This window comes from Aegilops tauschii, chromosome 2 (assembly GCF_002575655.3).
Source record: "Aegilops tauschii subsp. strangulata cultivar AL8/78 chromosome 2, Aet v6.0, whole genome shotgun sequence".
NCBI classification, from domain to species: domain Eukaryota; kingdom Viridiplantae; phylum Streptophyta; class Magnoliopsida; order Poales; family Poaceae; genus Aegilops; species Aegilops tauschii.
Genome location: NC_053036.3, coordinates 30,286,862 through 30,292,861, shown reverse-complemented (window position 1 = coordinate 30,292,861; position 6,000 = coordinate 30,286,862).

Sequence of the window (6,000 nt, the reverse complement as noted above, 5' to 3'; positions counted from 1 at the left end):
ACCATACCGAGTGGTGATGTCTGCAATGAATGTCACGGCAGTCGGCCCGTTCAGCTTCTTGATTGGCTTCGCTTCAATCCACTTGGTGAATTTGTCCACGGCGACAAGCCGATGTGTCATGCCGCCGTGGGCTGTCTTGAATGGGCCCACCATGTCCAGCCCCCAAACGGCAAAGGGCCAGGTGAGGGGGATGGTCTTGAGTGCAGAAGCCGGCAGGTGTTGCTTGGAGCTGAAGACTTGGCATCCTTTGCAGCATCTGACTAATTCCTTGGCGTCTTCCAAAGCAGTCGGCCAGAACAAACCATGACAGAAAGCTTTGGCGACAAGTGATCTTGAGGCCGCGTGGTGGCTGCATTCGCCTTGGTGGATATCCTTGAGGATTGCTATGCCCTTCTGTGGCTCGACGCAGCGCTGGAAGACTCTAGTGATGCTACGCTTAACAAGTTCTCTATTTATTATTGCGTACGCTCCGGCTCGGCGTTGAACTAGTCTTGCCGAGATCTCATCAGTCGGCAGCTCTCTATTTATTAGGAAGTTGAGGATGGGCTGGGCCCATGATGGAGCTGTGACTTCTTTTGTTGTCAGTACGACTACTGTGACCCGGGTGGGTGGGTTGGGTGGTGAAGAGTTGGAGTCGGCCACCGCCTGTTGTGTCGTTGCAGTCCCCGGGCCGATTGCTGCAGTCCCCGGGCCGACTGCTGCAGTCCCCGGGCCGTGTTCTGAAGTCCCCGAGCCGGGTGTGACTACGGCAGTCCCCGGGCCGCTTGTCGAAGTCCCCGAGCCGCCTGCTGGGTTCCCCCAGTCGGATCCGACTGCATCAGGGACAGGCGGTACGAAGATGGAGTCCGATTCTGGAGACGGCTTGACAGACGGTCTGAGGAGGCACTGGAGAGAGACGCCGGTTGGTATAGCTTGTCGGGTGGAGCTGATCCGTGCGAGGGCATCTGCTTGCTCGTTGTCGGCCCGTGGCACGTGGAGGAACTCGCACCCTTCAAAGTATCCACTGATTTGCTGGACGAGGAATCGATAGCTCGCCATGTTTGCGTCCTTGGCATCCCAGTCGCCAGATGACTGCTGGACCACCAAATCCGAGTCGCCATAACACAGGATCCGGCGTATGCCGAGTTCTTTGGCTAGCCGGAGCCCGTGTATGAGCGCCTCGTACTCAGCCACATTGTTGGAGGCGGCAAAATGGATTTGCAATGTGTATCTTGTCGCCCTTGGGAGAGGTGAGGACGATGCCGGCTCCCAAGCCGGTGCGCATCTTGGATCCGTCGAAGTGCATCCGCCAATGAGTGGAGTCGGGATCCGGCGGTAGGTACTGGGTCTCGGCCCAGTCGACAAGGAAGTAGGCCAATGCTTGGGACTTGATGGCGGTGCGGGGCTGGTAGAAGATCGTGTAAGGAGCCAGCGCAATGGCCCACTTAGCCACCCGGCCGGATGCATCCCGGCTGCCTATGATCTCGGCAAGCGGGGCAGTGCATACGATCGTGATGGGATGCTCTTGAAAGTAGGGCTTCAGCTTCTTGGCGGCGAAGTACACTCCATAGCACATCTTCTGGTAATGCGGGTAGTTTTGCTTCGAGGTGGACAGTACTTCGCTTAAATAATATACCGGCCTCTGGACTAACTGAGCTCGGCCTTCTTCTGGGCGTTGGACCACGATGACTGTACTGACCACTCGGCTAGTCGCAGCAATGTAAAGGAGCATGGGCTCTTTCTCAGTCGGCGCTGCCAGGACAGGTGGAGTGGTCAGCATCTTCTTCAACTCGTGGAAAGCTTGGTCTGCTTGGTCGTTCCACTCGAAGTGGGTGGACTTCTTCATGAGTTGGTAGAGGGGGAGAGCCTTCTCCCCTAGCCGGCTGATAAAGCGGTTTAGGGAGGCCAGGCACCTGGTAAACTTCTGAACGTCTCGCAACTTGGTAGGAATCTCCATTCTCTCTATGGCCTTGATCTTCACTGGGTTGCACTCAATGCCACGTTCGGAGACCAAAAAGCCTAGAAGCTGGCCGGCTGGTACTCTGAACACGCATTTCTCAGGGTTGAGCTTGATCTGGAATCGGTGCAAGTTGGCAAATGTTTCTCTGAGGTCTTCCAGCAGGGTGCCGCGCTTCTCTGTCTTCACCACAATATCGTCTACATAGACGTGGGCATTTCTGTCGAGTTGCTTGAGGAGGCATTTCTGCATGCAACGCTGAAAAGTGGCACCGGCATTCCTCAAGCCGAATGTCATAGTCAGGTAGCAGAAAGCTCCGAATGGTGTGATGAAGGCGGTCTTCAGGCGGTCGGCTGGGTCCAACTTGATCTGGTGGTATCCTGAGTAAGCATCCAAGAAACTCAACAGCTCGCATCCAGCTGTGGAGTCTATCACTTGATCGATCCGTGGTAGGGCAAACGGATCTTTGGGGCAGGCTTTGTTGAGGCTGGTGTAATCTATACACATACGCCATTTATTGTTCTTCTTCAACACCAAGACCGGGTTGGCAAGCCACTCTGGAAAAAACACCTCCATAATGAAGCCGGCGGGCAGGAGCCGGGCTATCTCTTCTCCTACGATCCTTCTCTTCTCCTCCGACAGTCGGTGGAGAGGCTGCTTGACTGGTTTCGCGTCCGCTCGGACGTGTAGCTTGTGCTCGGCGAAATCCTTCGGAACACCCAGCATGTCCTTTGGGGACCATGCAAAGATGTCCCGATTCTCACGGAGGAAGTCGACGAGCTCGCCTTCGTATTTACTGTCCAGGTTTGCACTAATGACAGCAAACCTCTCCGGGTTCTCCGGGTCCAGAGGTATCTTCTTTGTCTCCTTGGCCGGCTGGAAGGAGCCCTGAGCATCATATTCCTTGGGGCTGGGGGACAGGGCCGGCTGCTTGCCGGCCATGGCCACGACTCGGTCCAGCATCTTCTTCTCTTCAGCAATCACGAGGGACTCGGCCAGTCGGCTGCTGGCCGCAGCGCACTCGATGGACTTCTTGTAGTCTCCGGCTATGGTGATGATCCCCTTTGAACTCGTCATCTTCATCTTGAGGTAGGCGTAGTGGGGCACAGCCATGAACTTGGCCAGGGCAGGTCGGCCAAGCAAGGCGTGGTAAGGGCTTTCTAGATCCACTACTTCAAACCAGATCACTTCTCGGCGAAAGTGATCCTTGTCTCCGAAGAGAACATCCATCTTGATCTTGTCGATTGGGGACCAGGACAGGCCGGGTACGATGCCATGGAACACAGTCCGGCTTGGCATGAGCTGCTTCGCCTTGAGGTTCAACTTCTCCATGATGTCTCGGTACAGTATGTTGATGCTGCTTCCACCATCAATCAGCACGCGGGAGAAACGGGCAGCTCGCCTTTCCGTCGCGAGGGTGGCGTCCAACACCAATGCGTAGGAGCCGGGAGATGACATCACCTCTGGGTGATCGGCCCGGCTCCAGCTGATAGGCCTTTCAGACCAATGCATGAACTGGGGGTTGCTGGAGGCGACCGCGTTGACTTCTTGGTGCTGTCGGCGCCGACTGCGCTTGTCTTCAATCTGGCTCGTGAAGACGATGTAGGCGGCGTGCTCATCTGGGAACTCATCTTGAATGGCTCCGACTGCTGGTCAAACAGCCTGCTGCTGAGGGGCTGGAGGCGGTGGGCCAGGAGGCGGAGGCGGCACCAGCCCCTCGCCCTTGGAGATCCGCGTGAGCCAATGGCACTTCCGGGTCGTGTGGTTGGACGGCTTCGCGCCGCTGTGGAACTTGCAGGGGGCATCGAGAGTTTGCTCGTAGGAGAAGGCCGGCTGCCAAGCCGGCCTGCCGCCCTTCTTCTTGGGAGCGGGCCGCTCTTCGGGCTGTTCGTCTTCGACGGTGGCTACTTGCCGACTGGTGGAAGGCGGCATAGGGGCCATGCGCTTGTGGTCGTTCTGGTAGGGGCGTCGGTTGGAGTCACCAGCCGGCGTCTTGGGAGCCGGAGCGAGCACCTTTCTAGAGGCGTCCACTCGGAGCTCGGTCTTCATCAAGGAGTCGGCCGTGGCGTACTTGTCTGCTATGATTAGCAGCTCGTCGAGGGTGGTCGGCTCGTCGCAGAGGAGTCGGTGCTTGAGGAGGGTGCCCTCTCGGCACCCGGCGGTGAAGTACTCTATGGTTTGAACCTCGTGCACCCCCTCGCAGGAGTTGCGGAGCTCGGCCCAACGCGTGAGGTAGTCGCGAGTCGATTCGCTGGGCCCTTGGACGCATAAGGAGAGCTGGCGGGGCTTGGGAGGCCGCTTGTATGTGATGGTGAAGTTGCGGACGAAGACTTTCGTGAAGTCTAGCCAGCTGTTGACGCTGTAGGGCTTGAGGCTGTTCAGCCAGGTACGTGCCGTGCCTTGAAGCATGAGAGGGACGTACTTCACGGCAATGCGCCTGTTGCCGTTTGCTATGCTGACTGCGGTAGAGTAGTCGATCAACCAATCTTCCGGCTTCACGGAGCCGTTGTATTTTGGCGTGTCTCTTGGGAGTGAGAACCCTTTGGGGAAGGGCTCGTTGCGGATGCGGGGGCCAAAGCAAGGCGGGCCGATACCATCTTCTTCTTCTAGCGCCAGGGATCGCGCTAGGCGGTCGATCCGGTGGTGGGCATCATTCTCGCCGACTCCTTCGCGGTGGCCTAGTCGGCCATCGAGAGTCGGATGCATGATAGGCGACGGGGTGGGATATCTCTCCCCACGAGGCGGGGGGGAGGCGGGTTGCCTTGTCGTTCCACCGCTCGGGGGCGGCCTTCTGCGTCGTGCTCAATGGTGACCCGAGTCCGGCTGCGGCTAGCAGCCGGCTCCTTGTCTTTCCTTGCGCGGGCGCCGCTTGCAGTCGGCGTTCGGGATGTCGCGGCGTGTTCCCAGCGTGGCGAGGACTCTCAGCGCGGGCGCCGGCTTCATGCCGTTCTGCGGCCGCGTCGATCAGCTGCTGGATGCGTCTAGTCATGTAGGGGAGCTCATCAGCCCCCAGACCGTTCAGCTCGTCTACGGCCGCCTGAGCGGCACGCAGGTTCTCGAGTGGCGTGGCGTAGACTGGGCGGTCTACTCCCAGCATGCTGGCGATGGCCGCGCCGCGCTTCTTGACGAGGCCGGCTCGGCTCGGCCCGCCAGGAGGCGGCGTACCAAAGGCGGCGCGGTCGACTTCGCGCTGGTGAGCCTCAGTGAGGCGTCTCATGGATGCTATCTTCTGGCCCTCCGCGATGAGGGCGAGGCGGCGTGCCTCCAGACTCTCGGCGTCGGCGTCGGCCGGGATGGGGACGAACAAGTCGTGCAGCGCCGCTTGTAGGGCGTCGTGGGCGTTCTCGCCCGAGACGGCGCCGTGGCTGATGACCAGCACCTCAGTGACAACGCTGCTGCCACTGTCGGCTCAAGGGAGAGGGTCGTCGATGATCACCACGTCGGTGGGGAAGGCGTCAAGCGATGCCGTGTCGGAGTCGACAAGCATCGGGTCGGTGGAGCCGACCGACTCCAAGTCCACAGCAAGCTCGCTGGAGACGTGAAGCTGGTCGACGAGGCTAACGAGGTGGCTCTCGGGGTAGTCTGTGCCTGCGTCGGACGCATGCTCGTCGGAGATGCGAGTCTCGCCAAGAAGGTCGGCGAGGCAGCTCGCCGCGCATGCGTTGGGGCAAGCGCCATCGGGCGTAGCGGGCTGGCTACGCTCGCGGGAGAGGAAAAGGGTTCCCGTCCAGAACAGGTCTCCGGACGACGGTGCACCTGGCCCCACGGTGGGCGCCAAATGTCGGGTGGTAGGTGCGACATATGCCAACGGGTGGCTTATCATTGTGGGAGCCAGTAAGACATCGCCGGTGCCTGGAAACGGGATAAGGCGAAGACATGCACGCCGGCGAATCTTACCCAGGTTCGGGGCTCTCCGTGGAGATAACACCCCTAGTCCTGCTCTGCGGGGTCTCCGCATGATCACTAGATCAACACAAGTAGCTACAAGTGCTCCTTGAGCTGTTTGGCTAGGGGAAGAAGAAGGGCAAGGCTAGCTCTCCTTTTCTCTCTATGTCGTGTGTAAA